The sequence below is a fragment of the Xyrauchen texanus genome, chromosome 31 (genome assembly GCF_025860055.1).
Source record: "Xyrauchen texanus isolate HMW12.3.18 chromosome 31, RBS_HiC_50CHRs, whole genome shotgun sequence".
NCBI lineage: Eukaryota > Metazoa > Chordata > Actinopteri > Cypriniformes > Catostomidae > Xyrauchen > Xyrauchen texanus.
In genome coordinates, this window is record NC_068306.1 from 22,044,357 (window position 1) to 22,063,995 (window position 19,639).

A 19,639-nucleotide genomic window follows, 5' to 3' on the forward strand; every position below is an offset into this window, starting at 1 on the left:
TCAATCACAGCTGTCAATCGTGATGTCACAGCACCGTTTTTATAGCATCAAATAACTAACTAAAAACAAACTTATTTTGAAAACAAACACCTGAAATTACATCAACGTGATAGAAACTACAGTAAATGACAGAAACTATCTTTGGAAAAAAGATATGTGAAGTGTAGTTTAGTTGGTCTCACGTCCCGTTGAATAACATGGTGAGGCGGGTTTATGACCTATACTAGGACCAGTCACCGGCAGGCGATCGAGACGTTTTGGCTTCACTTTTGAGGGCTTGTGCGGCACACTTGCTTCAGCCAGTGAGAGACGTATGGGTTGTCATTAACATTTGGACTCACTTGCGACTGTGAATTTAATTGTAATGATATGAGCGCACATTGCCTATATCTGTACTTTACATCAGAACAGACAGCTAGAGTGGCCAGGAAGCTTTGAAGTGCTTTGAAAGCTTTTATAAATTTGAACACTCTTAAACACGTTACACTTTAGACAATAGCACAAAACATTTATTTGAGGTGATTGACTCAAACATTGTGTTTTCATGTCCCTGCGTTTCCAGGCTGACATAAAAATATCTACCATGGCAAAGATAAATAAAGAAATAATTGTCACAATGTATTTTGTGAACTTGGTCATATTTGTGCACCCAACTGTAGCTTAATTAGGTACTGTATCACAGATCTGTACTTTAAATATCCCCCCATCAGTTGACTTGAGATGAAAGACTAACCACTCTTTAAATATATTTTTTTTAGTGATTTATCCAATATTTCCATGAGTTATAGAATGAGATATAATGACCTGAGTAAAATCAAACACACTTTTATGTTAGAAGTGCCAACTATGTTATTTAACACTATAGTGCAACACTTGAATCACCTTATACAATCGATTTATTGAACAATATATTTTATGTTTTATATTACATACTTGGATATACAGTTTCAAAAATGTATTTGTATACTTAATACAGTTTTAGACACTTAAACCATAAACCAAGTGGTTTCTTTAAATATAAAAATAAAATAGATAATTAAAATGCATTACAGTCTTGTGGCAGAAGAGTTCATCATTGATAAGACAATACAAAAAGCGGCTTTAGAAAACATTATATTGTTTTTACTCCCATATTATTGATCATAAGTCAGTTCACAGCAATCCATTTCACAAGTGAATCAATCAGTTTGAGATTTATTATTAGGGCTTGTTTAAGGACCCGTCAATTTACACATACGTCAGACATGTTTGTATGGCGTTTCGGGTGTGTTGCGTCATAAATATAAAATTTTTAGGTCACTGTGTCAACTAAAATATAGTTTAATACTTGGAACACATCTTGAGATCCCTTAGTTTGAATTTGCGCTCCATCAAGTGTTTTGAACGCAAGTACGCAAGCATGTTTGTGTTGTGCTGCCTGCTGAAGGGTTGTTTTGTTCTCTGTATAAACTGCGCATTGCCACACAGCTGAAGTTTCACTTACTGCCCTCTGGAGTAAACAGGTTACACTATAAGCTTGCATTTCTCAGTAATCTTCCTTAATATGGTCCGGGGGCATTGTGATTAATTGTGTAAACATTTTTTATATGTTATTTTTAATAAAATGTATCACACTGAATTAACACATTAAATCGACAGCCCTAGTTTAATCCTTTTAAAGCTATTAAGCTGTGAATTGTTTTGTTGGTGCTTGTTTGCTTTTGCCTTCTTTCTTTATTTTGTATAATCTTTTTGTATAAACGTCGCTTTTGGTATTTTAATTGCGATGACATTCAGATCATTTTAAGTGTGACTTAAAGGGGCAGCTCTCCACATTTATGACATCATTTACTGATCGTCATATTGTTCCGAACCTCAATGAATTTCTCTTTCTGTATAACACAAAATAAAATGTGAGAGAGAATGATAGCCTCAGTCACCATTCACTTACATTGCATCTTTGTTTCCATAAAATTAAGTTGAACGGGTTTGTCCCTGACATTCTGCCTAATGTCTCCTTTTTTGTGTGTGTGAGTGAACTATCCTTTTAAGTGTCTAAATTTTGGATACACAACATAAAAATAAGTTTAATAGTCTCACTGCAATAAAGAAGACTTGCAAATTCAAGCACTTTACCTGCTTCAATCAGCGGTCGTCATCTACGTGCATCTGTATGGCTTTATACTTCTAGCTCAAATACAGGGCTTAAGTATGTTTTTCATTTCTTTTTGTACTCTCTCTCTCTCTGTGAGTATGTTAACAAAAACAAATGAAAGAGAGAGAGAGAGAGAGAGAGAGAGAGAGAGAGAGAGAGAGAGAGAGAGAGAGAGAGAGATGGGGGGGTATGGGCTTAGGCAGTAATATGTTATGGGGGACGGGGGGCTTATCGTCTTTCAATTGGAGTGGAATAATGAAAAGAGAACTTTGTTTTTAATTAAAGTGGGACCTTTGGGCATGATTAAGGGGCTAGTGATTAATCACCTCTTTGGTCCACTGAAGAGGCTGTGCAGGTCGGGCCTGTGAACAGCAATGATTTACCCATGAACTCTCCAGAGAAGTGCCAGTGATAGGACCACAGCTTAGTGGGACCCTTCCTTAATGTTTTACATACGAATATGAATTGGTATGATATTTATGGTGTGGATTTCTGTCATTGAAAGGTCAGCAGTGTAAAGGGATATGAGTGTGTGTTGGAGACAGTGACACAGCTCTGTTGCAGCTACGAGTGGGACCGGTAATATATCATTGCGAGTTTAGTGGCAATGCAGAACAGCTGACTCGATTTTAACATCCCTTTTTATGTTCAGTAGTAATGTCTGCATTTGAAACGATAAGCTTGGCCTGATTGTTAATGATATATCTTTGCAGTATTTCAACCCTACTAAAAATGTACACAAGCATGGGTGAATCTCAAAAATACTTGTCTGGATCATGTTTTACTCCATAATCAAAAGAAGAAAAAAAATGAAATGAAAATTAATGAAATTATGTTGACACTTTAAAATAAGGATGTATTTTTTCAGCATTAAGGCCTGTTCACATCAATGACGATTTTGCAAAACGAACCTCTAACAGAAGGTCTATTCACACCCAGTCTGTAAAATGTGAAACTAAAAATGTTCACTCTTGTACAGTAGGCAGCGCTGTTTTCCATGGTATTGATGCATTTTGAGGAGTATATAATCCGTTTTTTATGCGAGTAAGATGAGTAAAGAGCGCCGTTGGATATTATTTTGCACATTTAGCCTATTTTGCTACGAGTACATTCCAAACAGACACCTGAAGCCAACTTCTCTTTTTATAATGCCTATATAATATAATAACATTATATAGGCATTATATATAATATATTATAGAGACTGTTGTGCCTGAAAATCCCAGGAGATAAGCAGTTACAGAAATACTCCAACCATCCATGCGATTATCTAATCAGCCAATCGTGTGGCAGTAGTGCAGTGCATGAAATCATGCAGATATGGTTCACAACTTCACATCAACCATCAGAATGGGGGAAAAATGTGATATCAGTGATTTGGACCGTGGCATGATTGTTGTTGCCAGACAGGCTGGTTTGAATATTTCTGTAACTGCTGATCTCCTGGGATTTTCACGCACAACAGTCTCTAGAATTTACTCTGAACGGTGCCAAAAACAAAAAACATCCAGTGAGCGGCAGTGGACGGAAATGCCATGTTGATGAGAGAGGTCAACAGAGAATGGCCAGACTGGTTCGAACTGACAAAGTCTACGGTAACACAGATAACCGCTCTGTACAATTGTGGTGAGAAGAACAGCATCTATTCTGAGATGTGAGTTGGTGCTAATTTGGCAGATCGATATATGTTTATAATACAAAATGGTTCCTGAACAGCAACTATTTATTTTTAATTATATCATTTTCAGGGGTGTGTATCAGCTGCACATATGCCAGTGTTTGCCAGTTGAGTAGTGCCACCAACATGCTGGATTGAGCAGCTGAGGTGACAAAAAAAAAAGCTCTTATCTCATTGGTCAGTCAGTTTTCATTGCAATCCGAAGAAAAAAAAATTAGAACACTCTCCGTAAAAAAAAAACCTTAAGATTGTCGGCGGACAATTAGCTGGACCCGATGTGAATAGCGCCATATGAATGCATTGTTTCCATACAAAAGCTTGTTCGGAAACAAACATTCGTACTGAAAAAACTTGGACTTGGTGTGAACAGGCTTTTAGTTTAAGACATTAGCTAACATGAATTAACAATGAAAAATGCTTTTACAGCACTTAATAATCCTGTTTAATGTTAATTTCAACATATACTGGTATATTTTTACAAAAAAGTATACATCATTGTTAGATAACGCATTAAGAACTAACATGAACTAACAATGTCAACCGTATTTTGATAAATTAATATAAACAAAGATGAATAAATGTTGAAAAAAAAATATTGAACAATACCTTGTTTGCTAATGCTAACAAATGAAAACTTTTTGTAAAGTGTTACCAAAATATATATTTAGCATAAAGCATTTCTTTATACTTATATATTATGAAAATCTATTTACTTTTCAGACCAAAACGTTTTTTTTATTTTTTATTTTATTGTATAAATTTTATACATTTTCTTTACATTATTTTCACGACAATTAAGTATGGTTTCACACTTCCATAATGCAAAAAATAACAATCCTCTGCACACACACACACACACACACACACACAAAGGAGAGAGTGAGAGAGAGAAAGATTCACTATCTAACTAATGACCCATGTACCAAACTAAGCTAATGCATAATCCCAAAATGTATAATGGCTTTGCAATGAGCTTAAAAGAGTATATAATGTCCTTGACATGGCCTTGACGTTCAGCAATGAAGAACAGCAACAAGAGAAACAGAAGAGATCATGATTTTCATAAGTGCTTATTTCGCAGGGAGATTTCAGCTAAACTGTACTGTATTGCTCTCTCTTTTTATCTCACTTCATATCTCTTTCTCTCTCACTCTCTAACACCTCCTCTTTGCACATTTGTCAACAACCAGCAAAAAGAGTGGCACAAACATCCACGCTTATTAACCATAATTTGATTGTTAACTTGCGGGTATTTGAAGAATGCAGCTGCCCCCCTCTGTGAGCAAGATCATATCACATTAGTTAATATCACAAAGACACAATCCCTTTACCACTCACCAGTTACTCACCGGAGACTGTGTGCTCCTTGATTGTAAGGCCATGCGCTGAATACTAAATACAAAAACAGTTATTCAGTGCATATAGGATCCTTGCAACTTCACATATTTGGAGGTTCAAGACCTGGAGCTGTTGTTGCCGTGGCGAGTAAACCTGTTTGCATTTGTTAAGGTGAATTAATGCAAGTAAATCTCTGTGCCTCATTCCACCCTGAATCTCATCCGTGTAGAAATCCGAGCCAAAGTTGCTGGCAAGGTCAGGGCTCAGAGCTAGTCCAGGACCTAATCTACAAAGCAAACCCATTTCAGATGAGCCACACCATTTCTACATTCAGAGGGATATGGAGAAAAAGATTTCTCTCTTTCACATGACCTTGGAGGACATTTTTTATTTCTTCCCATTGTGATGTGATTAAAGAAATAGTTAACCCAAAAATGTAAATTCTGTCATCATTTAATCACCCTTGTCTTTCGAAACCCACATGTCTCTCTCTTCTGTGGATCACAGAGGACATTTTTAACAGAATGTTCAAACTGCTCTATAAATACAATGAAAGTAAATGATGACTACAAGATTCTCAAGGCAATATTATCAGTGAATAATGACTTAAATTTATGTTTGTTCCTCAAAAAACTATAATATGACTTTAAAAGATGTGTATACACATGTATTTTTATTTTAAATTTTTTTAAGCTTGAAAGCCCCTGGTCACCATTCACTTTCACTGAAAGCAAGAAAGCAGCTTGGAAATTCTCTTTGTGTTCACAGAAGGAATGACAAAAGTCATACTGGTTTGGAACAACATAAGGGTAAGTAAATGATGACAGGAATTTCTTTCCCTTTAACCCTCTGTTAGCTAATGAAGTGTTTTTAACTCTCTGGAGCATCATATGGTGGTAATGACAGCATCATTGTTTAGGGCACCCTGTTTTTCCCTCATAGATCACCTCCTCAAGAGGATGTTAATCAATGCAACCATAAAAAACTGGTTTAATCTTTGAAAAGGTCACCTGATTGGCTGCATGCTTGGGTGACAATCAGAGTGTCAGATCTGCTAAAAGCTCATTAATTCACAGAGATGCGCAGGTGCGTTTCATGAATAATGTCAAGAAATATTCGGGTCATATCACCTCAAAAATCAAAAAGCCTATTTTTGGACGATCAAGATTTATTTGCATTGTGACATTATTTTCATGACATTGAAACACAATTAAGCTTTGTGAGATTCACCCAGGTAGGGGTTTGTTTTGAATTTTATTACAGTTTCAATATTGTCTGTTGCTTTCAGTGCTTATAGTTTCATTTGATCTTTTTTATATATATACAGGGTTGGGGAGTAACGGAATACATGTAACTTGATTATGTATTTAAAATATATAGTAACTGCATTCCAGTTACAATTTAAATAATTGGTAATTAGAATACAGTTACATTCAAAAAGTATTTTGATTACTGAAGAGATTACTTTGCATTTCATTGTCATTTGTTTCATTTAATATTTAGTCCTTTCAGATGGAAACATTTATACAAATAAATTATATCATCCAAAGTGCATTTGAACAGTGGTGAAACACTTTCTTATGATGTGTTACATTCATACGAGCAGACAGAGAAATTAAGTTTGGAGCCGAAGAAATAGAAATAAACCTTGTGTAAATTGTCATCTGTTACAGTCTGTCTCCATGTTTTCTCTTATTTTGAGGTTTTCTCAAAGACTACATTTCCCATAGTGCACTGCCCTCATCACTTCCATCCATTCCACATCATCCTCACCTGTCTTCCATTCCCTCATTAGCTCATATAGTGTATAAATATCCTCCAGTTTTGTTCATTTCTTTGTCAGTTCTTGTCCATGTAACACTTGTGTTAGTTTGTTGGTTTGGTTTATTGCACTCAAAAAAAAGCCTGCAATTTGATCCATCGTATCTCCATCAGTTTTACGCTCAGTTAAAATGCTATTTCTAGCCATTTTAAATGCACGTTACCAGGCATGATCATATTTGTCATGTTTTTCAAGTTTTATCATTATTTTTTGCTTTCTAGTAAGAACTTTGATATTAGAAATCTTTCTTCGGATTGCAAAGCAAAACTTTTATTTTAGATTTTTCTTTATTATTCTTTTCCTGTAAAAATATCTAAAAATCTTTAAAACAAGATATATTTGATTTCTCTTGTTTTAGAAACAACTCTGCATAACATTTTTAGGTTTTTCAGAGAATGTATTTTTAACATGTGTATTTTGTCTTACTGTACTTACTTTTTTTTTAATAGTCAAAACATGTGAAAAAGTATCCACCAGTGCTGAAGTAATCTGAAGTGTTTAGAATTTGTTACTGACCTTGAGTAATCTAATGGAATACTAATTTTACAGCATGTTGCATTTCAAAAGAAAATTTCCCAACACTGTGTGTGTGTGTGTGTGTGTGTGTGTGTGTGTGTGTATATATATATATATATATATATATATATATACATATACATGCATGCATGTAACCTATATATTCGTTTTTTATTCCCCCATTTTTTTCTTCAAACTGATTTCAGGAACCATTTTCTTTCAGGGTGCGATTGAAATACATTTAAAATGAGTCTAGGATCCATCTTTTTCCCCTTGTTTGACCATTTAAAATGATCACAGCATAAAAGAGAATGGAGAAATCTGTGCTTTCATAATGTTGTGAAATTTGTTTCTCCATCCACTTAATGAATAAGTGGATACCTAACGTGAGACTGTGAGGGAGTCTTGATTCACTTCAGACAGGTTTATTGTGTTTGTTATTTTGCCCATTGATTACTGAAAGTGTGGGCAGAGAACACATTCAACACATGTCTGCTTCAATATATATATATAATATCGAAGAGGAAACAAGCATTTGTGTGTTTCGATTTCACATCACTGATCAAGCTTGATTCCCTCTTTTTATTTTTCACTCTTTTGCCATTTTCAAAATCATTTTTCTTGTTGTACCATTTTTCTTTTTAGATTTGCTTGCTAAGGCTGTTATTAGCCTCACTATTACTATTTCTCATAAATAGGGTGAGCAGCTTTTGAAAACCCTTATCCCAAAATATAAAAATTTGGCACATAGCCCGTCCCACGCATTTATACTTCTGGCATATTGGGCATTCTTGGAAGACCAAAAAATCCTATACACTTAAATGAAAGGAGGGACCAACCCCTATATAGAGACGAGCATATTATAGATACACCCCGGTGGTGGGCTGTTTAGATTTGGACCACATAGCAACAACGCCTTAGCAATCACATAGCAACACACTTTTAGTTTTTTTTAATAATACAGATAGTGTAGCGATGACATGAAATGATGTGTAGAAGATGTGGGAATAGGATCGGGCAATGTTGCAAGTCAGATTCAAATTTAAATCCCCCACATGAGCACCATACATCTTTGTGTTGGAGCACTTGACTTACCAAAGGGCCACAACTCCAACATTACACCATTTCTGTGTGCTTTCTGTTTTCTCATTATAATTGGTGCTCTACAAACCAGCAACAGCTCGGTACACTGTAGAACTTTCTCCAAACCTTAGCAAGACATCCTTAAATGTCTTATAAAACAGATACAGAGCCACACACACACAAAGGAGGGTTGTGTTTAAGCTGTATATCCTGCTAATGACATGAGCAAGCATGGAAACTGTGGGGTCTGGAATCTCCCCGTTTCATCTCTAGGCTCTCATCTCTCCACCACATCTGTGTCTGTCTACTGATGTTTGCTCCTGCTGTGGAGATGACATTTGTTTGAGAACTGCTGCCACCTTATCAGGCAGACAAGCGTGACTAACATGTTGTTGTGCATAATAACCAAGCTGTCAATATGTTTGGTTAACTGATATGTTTTCTTGATTGGTTCTCAACGGCTTATGTAAATGTTTTTTAGTAGTTAATATTTTAATGTAATCTTGTGTTGAAGCAGTAAACAAATTTCACATGCTGTCCATATACTGGAGGGCTCGGAGCTCGAGACTCGACTCGAGTCCTGATTTGACTCGACTCGAGTCCTGATTACCCCAAAAAGGCGTTACGATGAAAGATTGGTACCATTACGATGGCAGGAAGTATTTAGAACAGCAAGCCAGCAACAATTCTCATTGTTAATTGGCTTGGCAGATGCTTCTTCCCCCCAAAATCTGTATAGAGGGAGTTTAAAGGTGCATTTTTGTATGATGGCTGGTCGAGAGGGCTACACTGCAATTTGAATAAGAGACCACCACTCGTTGTAAAGGTGGATGGGCTCACGGCATGCAAACAGGGAAGATGAAAATGAGAGTTGGCTCATTCTGCGTTCAAAAGAGAGCGCTCACACTGCGATTCAAATGGGAGACTGTTTGAAAGTGAGAGCGGTTTAACTCACAACATTTGAATGGGTAAGCCCAGCATGCATTCGAATGGGGAAAATGAGAACGAGAGTTGGTTCGACACTGCATTTTAAAGGTAGGGCTCACACTGCGATTTGATCGGGAGACTGCTGTATATAGAGAGAGAGAAAGCTCACGGCATTCAAACGGATAAGCCCAGCAAGCAATCGAATGGGGAGAATGTGAAGGAGAGTTGGCTCACTCTGTGATCGAAAGGAGGGCTCACACTGCGATTCGAACGGGAGACTGCTGTATATAGAGAGAGAGAAAGCTCACGGCATTCAAACGGATAAGCCCAGCAAGCAATCGAATGGGGAGAATGAGAAGGAGAGTTGGCTCACTTTGTGATCGAAAGGAGGGCTCACAATGCGATTCAAATGGGAGACTGCTCTATAGAGAGAGAGAGCTCACGACAATCGGATGGGTAAACCCAGCATGCATTCGAACAGGGGCCAATCTGTGTCTGAAACCGAAAGCCCATCGATTGCCTCAGAGGGAAAAGGCCATGATATGGGGAAGTGGATGATTGAGAGGGCTATACTGCGATTCAAACAGGAGGACTTCTGATTTATATATATATATATATGCACATTCATACACCCACGTACGCACATGCACACACGCCCGCACTTAAACATACGTGTACACTTATACGTGTGCATGTAGGTTGTATTGAGACGGCTGTGGTTGATGACTTGTGTGACTTGAATTTGTTGTTCTGATAAAACCTTTTTGGGCAACTGTGGTTACTCTGACAATACATAATGATGGCTGGATTAAAATGTTGCCGGGATGCCGGAATGGAGGAGGATTGAGTTTATTGCACCTTAGTTCACTGTGTCTGCTTTTACTGATACTGTTCAAAATAATCAAAAGTGGTTGTGATTTTCATTCATTTTAATTACTCGATTCGTTTGAGGGGATGGTCTATAGGAATCTCAGCTCCGAACAGGGAGGTACCGGGATCACAGTCGAGTCTGCCTCTGGAGATAATGCTCTGAATTTCTGAAAGGAAAAGTGGGAAAGTGAGTCAGCAATTTGATTCTTTGATCCTGGTATGTGTCTAGCTGAGATAATGAATTGGTTACACACTGAAATCCAAATTAGACGTCTTAGAAACGTCATGATTTTGGGGGCACGAGAACGGCCTTTGTTGATGCAATAAACTATAGCCTGATTATCGCAATGGACTATGATGCTTTTTGAAGTCTATTCATTTCCCCACAGAAAGGCTGCAACCATGATAGGGTATAATTTGTTCAGGGCTGAGGAAGCTACTGATTGTGGAAGGCTGGTGAGCTCTGGGGGCCAGGTGGAGGTGAACCAGTGACCTTGGTAGAATCCCCCGAAACCGACGGACGGGGCAGCATTGGTGAAATGTTTGATGTCTTCAGGGAATGAGAGGAAGTCCTCGTAAAAGAAGGCGAGTCCGTTCCATTGTTTTAGGAATGTTAACCAGAGCTGGAGGTCAGCGCGGCAGTATGGGATTAGGGTTATTGTGTCGTTTAGCGCAGTGATGGATGAGGCGAGGATGAGGAGGTGCGAGATGAAGGGGCGGCCTTGGGGAATGATGTACATGGTGAAATTGAGATGCCTGTGGAGGTAGAGGAGCTCTCGTTTAGAATGTCTTTTGTTAGATAGGAGGTTGGACATGATTATAATTATCCTGTATATTTCTCTTTTGGCAGGGAGGCTTGAGAGATGTCTGTGTTGATAATGATACCTAGGAATTCGATGGATGAGGAGGGACCTGCTGTTTTCTCATGGGATATTGGAATTCCTACATTGGCAAAAAGTTTCTGGACGGTAGAGAGGCGAGCAGCGGGAGTGGCATCAGGGGGCAAGATAAAGAGGAAATCATCGCGTATGTGAATTAAGTGGGGAACAGAGTAGTTATTTGACAAGATCCAGCAGATAGCTTCAGACAATAAGTCAAAAACTTGGGGCTGCTTTTGCGGCCGAAAGTATGGCGGATGAAAAAATTATAATTCTCTCGCCAGCAAACTCGTGGGTAGACATTATTTTAAACTCTGAATTGATGCCGACTTTAGCTAGCCAGGCTCATTTACCGAATTTATTTAATAATTTGGATGGCTAACATTGTGGTAGTGGAGAGATAATTCTTCGAGAGGAATTAGACTGTTAATGGTTGAGTATTGGGAATAGTTTTCATACAGAAATGCAGGAGAAATGTGCTGGGAAATACAGTATGTCTTAATAAACAATGTGAAAAAACAGCATTGGCTTTGTGCTGCATACTGATATGCAGGAGAAATGGGCTTGCAATCATTACTGAAACATTGACTTGTGGTCATTCACTCCCTGCCCCTGCTGTACAATATATGTCAATAATGCTGTGAAGAAGCGAGACGCGTTGCAGGATGATTATGAATGAGTTGGAACACGGTGCATGATCCGCCTCTTGCGGTGCCGAATTCAGCTCATGTCTGTTCGGACAGAGACTGTATAACTGCGGTGTGCTGTGGAATGGTCAGAGCGAGTGCTGTGCGGCAGTGAGCTTGCGTTAAAATGTCTGCGTTGGTTTGAAAAGAAGTTGTCATTAGATTATCAGTCGATTGGAAGGAGTTCTGTGACGCATGATGCCCCTGTGTTCAGAATGGAATAAATCACGCTCCAATGGGCACTTTGGAGCGAGGAACAATCGTGATATTCATGTTAGAAGATGACGAACAGAATAGAGCACGCCCTAAACAAGCTGCGGTGAGGTAATGAGGCTGACAGGCATCACCTGTTCTGCAGAACCTAATTAAAAATCCTGGGTGTTGAAATGGTGATTGGATTGAATAGTTAATCTTTGTTTCACTCGCTTTCAAACAAAAATGTTATTTTAATGGCATGAAGCCAGAACGGCGCCTGTTTGCGGAGGCAGCTTGCACTGTTTTCCGGATTTTAAAGTTTAGATATGAGAACATGAACAGTCGTAGAGAGCTGTTTCACATTTTTAAAGAGCCAGAGCAGCTATAAACTATAATCTGCTTCGGAAAATGTAGCATTGAAAGAAGTACCGGTACTGGTACTTTTGGTAAATCCTGGCATTGACAACATAGGACATAGTATTGGGCAGGGGTTCTCAACCTTTTAGAAGCTGGGCCCCCCAAAAGCTGGTTCATTGCAGTTGGGGCCCCAGTGCCCCCCGCCCCTTCCCGCCCCATGCATTATTGTTGTTGTTGTTATTATTATTATTATAATTGGCAGTAGCACCAGACTTCTAATGTGAGCTTGCAGGCATTATTATTATTATTATTATTATGAGTAGTAGTAGGCCTATCATCATTACTAGGCTATTGCTATATAATTATATGAGGTTACATGCTTTATGGTTGTTATTATTATTATTATTATTATCATCATCAGTAGGCCTATTATCATTACTAGGCTATTGCTATAATTGGGAATTGGCACCAGACCTCTGATATTAATTTATGCTTTATTATTGTTATTATTACTAGGCCTAATATTAGGCATCATCTGAATTTTTTACAGAAGCTTGCTGGTAGGTGATGTTAATGTGAGACCTGAGCCTGCTTTGCCTTGCAAAGATCCCCAATTCTTGGCTCAATGTTTGATAAACATAGCCTCAAATCATCCTCGATTTGTGCACGATTGCGGTATTTCGTTTTGAGTGCAGTCATTTTTGAGAATCCTGCCTCACACAAATATGTCAACGCGAAAGGAAGGAGAATCTTCAAGGCGACGTCACATAGTTCAGGGTATTCCTGCATCAATGCTGCCCAGAATGACGAAAGAGGGCAGGAGCTAAAGAGTTCCTTCAGTCTACTGTCACTCTTCAGCTCAATAAGCTGTTCCTGCATATCAATTGATAGCTCGTTTGCTGTGCACACAAACGGATCTCGAACCCACGCAAAAGAGCGATAATCCTCTTTAAAGTACGTCGCAAATTGTTTTGTCATTGCTGACAGGTGCTCAGACGCTGATTGAAATAGGGAGGAGAAATCGTGTGACGTGCCTGCATCAATGATAAAGTCTGCAAGGCTGGGGAACATGGCGCCAGAGGTCTAGTTTTTGTGTGAAGGCGTGCACTTTGTCTGCAAGGAGCAAAATATGAGTTTCGCGGCCTTGCAAATACAGGTTGAAATCAAACAAATGAGCGCCGTTTTCTAAAGTCTATGAGCGCAGCACACACAAATAAACTAAATTGACATACTGCAGTTAAATTTCAAAATGTGTTTTTTTTTATATTTATAACATTTGAATACAGTTCAGCAACATACATCACACGACCTGACGACCTAGAGAGCTGACAATTGACCATCACTTAATTTACCATCACCTCACGATTGAAAATGTGACACTGATTTCATATGACAGTTCAACAAACAAGTTAATAATATTAAGTCACTTACATTTTAGACGAAATAATGACTGTTTTGGTCTATTTTAGCAGCGAAAATAGATCAGATGAATCCAAACAAAGATCACAGCATAGCCATAGCGCATCTCACAGAAATACTCAAGTGTATTGAATGATTCAGTGTTGTGAACGAATCGGTTGAGTCAAAGATTCAATGACCCATTCACAAACATCTGTCTCATTCTTGATGAATCGGCTGTTTGAACGAATCGTTTCAATGAACGACTCAATGACTCGCTTAATGAAACCGCTTATGCTTATCACCTGCATTTGCGCTCACTATCGACAAACCAATCAAATTTGTTCAAAACTTTTTTTTTAAATCAGTCCAAACACGTTTTAATTTTTATTCAGGAGTTATGTATATACAAAACTATAACTTTTTATGACAGTAGTTTAGTGATAAAAAAAAATGTGCCCAAAAAAATCTTTGTGCCCAAAAAACCTCGCGTCCCCCCCCCACCGGTTGAGAACCACTGGTATAGGGGGACGTTTCTATAAGATGCGTTCTAAACACAATTAAATGGAACATTTTGTAGGGGTCTTAAAGTATTTTTAAATGGATAGTTCACCCAAAAATTTAAATTCTTTCATCATTTACTCACCCTCATGCCATCCCAGAACATTTTGCTGAACAAAAATTATGATTTTTAGAAGAATAGTTCAGCTCTGTAGGTCCATACAATGATAAAGGCATTATAAAATTAATCCATATGATTCTAGTGTTTTAATCCATATCTTCAGAAGTGACATGATTGGTGTGGGTGAGAAACAGATCAATATGTATGTCCTTTTTTGCTTGAAATTCTTCTTCCTGCCAGTAGGGGATGATATGCATGAAGAATGTGAATCACCAAAAACACATGAAGAAAAATTAGAATTTGAACTGTTTCTCACCCACACCTTTCATATATTTTCTGAAGACAGTGATTTAACCACTGGAGTCTTATGGATTACTTTAATGCTGACTCTAATATTGAAAATATTGGCACCCATTCACTTGCATTGTATGGACCAAAAGAGCAGAACAATTCTTCTAGAAATCTTAATTTGAGGTCAGCAGATAAAAGAAAGTCATACGCATCTAGGATGACATGAGGGTAAGTAAATGATTAGAGGATTAACATTTTTGGGTGAACTATTCCTTTAAGTTGAATTAAACAGTGACTAAAAAGCACAGTGCTTAAGGCAGGACACTCGGATACAGCGAGAAATGCTATGGCCAAATGTGTCTGTCTGTATATGTATGGCTGAGATAATTATTTGAGATAACCATGATTCCCCTTCTGTCGCTCTCTCCACGTTGTGTCGGAGAAGCGACACTAGGGGTCTCTCTTGAGCGCCGATATCCACCTCTGATCTATGAAAAAAGGCCAATGAGAGTTGGCAGCCGGTATTTGCATGTCCCGCCCCCGGACATACGGGTATTTAAGCGGCGCAAATGCGGGAGTTCATTCAGAAAAATTTCTTCGGAGCCGATGGTCTGTCTGCAGTTTGCTGCGAGTTACACACCACTTTAAACGTTCCTGTTTCTTCTGACGATCTGCATGCTGTTGGATCTTGACGGCGCACAACAGCGGCTTTCTCCTTCACATTGCACGGCATGCATTGTTGCCCCTGAGCGCTTCAACAAGCGCAGACACACACACACACACTGTGTATTAAAAGAGTAAATTCCTATTAAAAGAATAATTTTTCTAAAAGAGCAAAACACAGCGGCGTTGAACGTCCTTTTCAGGACACGTCTTTTTCAAGATGCCCTTCCGCCCCTGTGTTGTTCCTGGATGCGGTAGAGTGCTCTCCGCTTCAGACGGCCACAGGCGCTGTCTCGTGTGTTTGGGCCGCGATCACACCGAGGCGGCGTTTGTGGATGGCTCATGTTCTCACTGCCAGAACATGACCATGACCACGTTGCGGTCACGGCTTGCTTTCAACAGAAAGCCACCCCAGCTGCACCCCGCATTGCTTCTTCCCACAGGATTGAGGACGATGCGGTTGGCGCTGGGGGCGATTTGGGGGCTGCAGCGGGTGCAGTTTCGCCGGGTAGCCCCCCGTTCGCCGGGTAGCCTCCCGTTCCCCGACACGCTCGCTGGTCCCCGTCTACGCTCGCGGCGATAGCGGCTCGCCTCACGGCCCGGCTGTCTATCCTCCTGAGCCCGAAGCAGATGAGCTCGCCGCTGCATCGGAGGGTGTGATGTCTGATGCCGAGGACTCCCCTGGACTGCCGCCTTCGGGCCAGCAGGCCCAGGCTGAGGCCGACGCTCAGATGTCTGACATGCTTTCCCGGGCCGGCGTGAGCGTGGGGTTGGATTGGAACCCTCCATCCTCCCCACAGCCTTCACGGTTGGATGACTGGTTCCTGGGGACAGCGCGCCAAAATACTCGTCCCTTTGGTGCCCCTAGCGCAGAGCTGGGAAGCGTGGCTTTCACTTCCCAACGCATCACTCTGGCTGCACCGAACCATTCGACTCGGTTGCGCAATTCAGTTTGCCCGGCTCCCGCCCCCCTTCAGGGGCGTCTGCTTTTCCGCAGTACACGGCGAGCATGCCAGTTCCCTGCACACGGAAATCGTGACCCTCTTAGCCAAGGGCGCGGTAGAGCCCGTCCCTCCAACCGAAATGAGGAAGGGTTTCTACAGCCCTTATTTCATTGTACCCAAGAAAGGCTGCGGCTTACGACCAATCCTGGACCTGCGAGTTTTCAATCGGGCCTTGTTAAAACTCCCGTTCAAAATGCTCACGCAGAGAAATATTCTGGCTGGTGTTCAGCATCTAGATTGGTTTGCAGCGGTAGACCTGAAGGACGCGTACTGCCACGTCTCAATTCTGCCACGACACCGACCCTTCTTACGGTTCGCGTTCGACGGCCAGGCATTTCAGTACAAAGTCCTCCCCTTCGGCCTGTCTCTGTCCCCTCGCGTCTTCACAAAGGTCGCAGAGGCGGCCCTTGCCCCGCTACGAGTAGCCGGCATCCGCACAGAGACCAGGTGCTCCGGCACCTCAGCCGCTTGGGGCTTCAGGTCAACTGGGAAAAGAGCAAGCTCACTCCGGTTCAGAGCATCTCTTTTCTCAGGTTGGAGTTAGACTCAGTCTCAATGACAGAACGTCTCACGAGCGAGCGTGCTCAGTCGGTGCTGGACTGCCTCGCTTCCTTCAAGCCAGGCACAGTGGTCCCTCTAAAACTTTTCCAGAGGCTCCTGGGGCATATGGCGTCCTCCGCGGCGGTCGCGCCGCTGGGGTTGATGCATATGAGACCACTCCAGCACTGGCTCCAGACTCGAGTCCCTAGACAAGCATGGCACCACGGCAGGATCACCCCCGCCTGCCTCAAAACACTCTGACCCTGGACAGGTGTCCCGACACGTTCTGGTCTCAACCAACGCCTCCCGGTCCGGATGGGGTGCCTTGTGCAGCGGGCACGCAGCAGCGGGCCGTTGGAAAGGGGCCCCGTTGCGTTGGCACATCAATTGCCTGGAGTTCCTGACCGTCCTTCTTGCTCTCAGGAAGTTCCTCCCGTTAGTTCGGGACAAACATGTCCTCGTGAGATCGGACAGCACCACGGTGGTGGCGTACATAAATCGCAAAGGCGGCGTACGCTCCCGCCACATGTCACAACTCGCCCGCCGTCTCCTCCTATGGAGCCAGCAGCGAATCAAGTCGCTGCGTGCCACTCACATCCCCGGCAAGCTCAACGTCGTAGCGGACACGCTGTCATGACAACGCCTGCCCGGCGGGGAGTGGAGGCTTCACCCCCAGTCGGTCCAGCTGATTTGGGAACGGTTTGGCAAGGCCCAGGTAGACCTGTTTGCCTCCCAGGAAACCGCCCTCTGCCCGCTCTGGTACGCCCTAAAAGAGGCTCCCCTCAGGACAGACGCGCTGGCACACAGCTGGCCCTCGGGGCTGCAAGTCACGTTAGTGGCCCCCTACTGGCCCACTCGGACTTGGTTCTCGGAACTCAGACTTCTCGTGACAGCTCCTCCCTGGCGAATTCCCCTGAGAAAGGACCTCCTCTCTCAGGGACGGGGCACGCTCTGGCACCCGCGCCCAGACCTCTGGAACCTCCACGTCTGGTCCCTGGACGGGATGCGGAAGAGCTAGCCGGCTTACCGGCGACCGTTGTGAATACAATCAACCAAGCCAGAGCCCCCTCTACCAGGCACCTTTACGCCCTAAAGTGGCGCTTGTTCGCAGATTGGTGTTCTTCCCGAACTGAAGACCCGCAGAGATGCGCGATCAAGTCAGTGCTCCTGTTCCTACAGGAGAGGCTGGACAGGAGGCTGTCCCCGTCCGCCCTCAAGGTGTATGTTGCCGCCATTGCCGCCCACCACGATCCTGTAGACTTAAATACCCGTATGTCCAGGGGCGGGACATGCAAATACCAGCTGCCAACTCTCATTGGCCTTTTTTCATAGATCAGAGGTGGATATCGGCGCTCAAGAGAGACCCCTAGTGTCGCTTCTCCGACACAACGTGTCGTTCCCTCCCTCGGGGAACGGAGGTTACATACGTAACCAAACGTTATTGTGCACTTCAAATTCCAAATAAGGGAATTTTAAGCTAATATTTATATGCCATTTAGTGCCATTCAGATGAGCTCCGAGAATCAGAGCCACACTGTGGATCTCATACACATTAGCTCCTGTCCGGTAGAGCACATGAAGCACTTCTCAAGCACTCTGATGCGCATGCCTTCGGCAGAGACTTGTGCAAAACCCCATCAAAAATATAAACAAATAGATACTTTGATAGCAAACACAAAGCATTCCGGATTCACTTTAAACAATCGTGTTATGGCAAATGTTTCTGCTCATAGCATGTTCATACATGCAGTAGTAATGCGCAGTGCACACGCTCCCTATATTTCTGTGATAAAATTATTCCTTAAAGGTTTTGCATCATGAGAAATAAGGGTTCATGGGTTAAATCAAAGATAAAATGTGAAAATGAAGAAATTAGGACACAAATATTTACTATTACATAATATAATATAAAATAAATACTTTAAAAAAAATATATATATATATATATTTGTTGTTTTATAAAAAATATAAAATATTTTTGTTAAAATTTTTACAAATTAAAGTTGACCAAAAAGAGAGACATATATTAAATATGTAGAAATATAGTAAAAATAATATGACGATTTATATCACCAATTAAACGTGAAAGACCTAATAGAAACAACTAGTCATCATAGCCCTAAAACATACAATTAATCATAATTGCAGTTATTTGTTTGACAATTAATCATCAGACAAATGTCATAATCATGACAGCCTTATACAAACTTCAAGTTGAAATTAAAAAATGTAAGTATTTGTTTTTTATAGTAGACCATTGTGAACCGTCCCTAATCATAATCATGGTTGCAGTTACATACAGTGTTATACATCTGTTTAACACTATCGTCTTCCACTATGGTGTGCAGTTATACACAGTACTTTTGAACAAGCAAAGCAATGATTGCTCAAACTATGTTTTAGGCAGTTCTGCTGTCTCTCAGTTTAGTCTGTCATGATCAGAAATTTCATTTACCCTCTGACACCTCTGGAAAGCTTGTTTTGTTTCCTTAGAGTGCCTCTGCCAGTCACTAAATCTCTTAGCTTTCCACAGCGATGACAGGTTTAGAGGACAAACCACAGCACCTGCCCCCTACACACACACACACACACACACACACACACACTCAAACAGGAACACCTTACCATGGCCATTGA

General features: G+C 41.1%; 1 protein-coding gene across 1 annotated transcript in view; it reads left to right on the plus strand.

Annotated features, from left to right (window-relative positions):
- LOC127624709 (neurexin-1-like) overlaps positions 1–19,639 on the plus strand; it is a 526,269-nt gene that overhangs the window by 182,713 nt on the left and 323,917 nt on the right. The gene's annotated exons all lie outside the window — the stretch shown is intronic.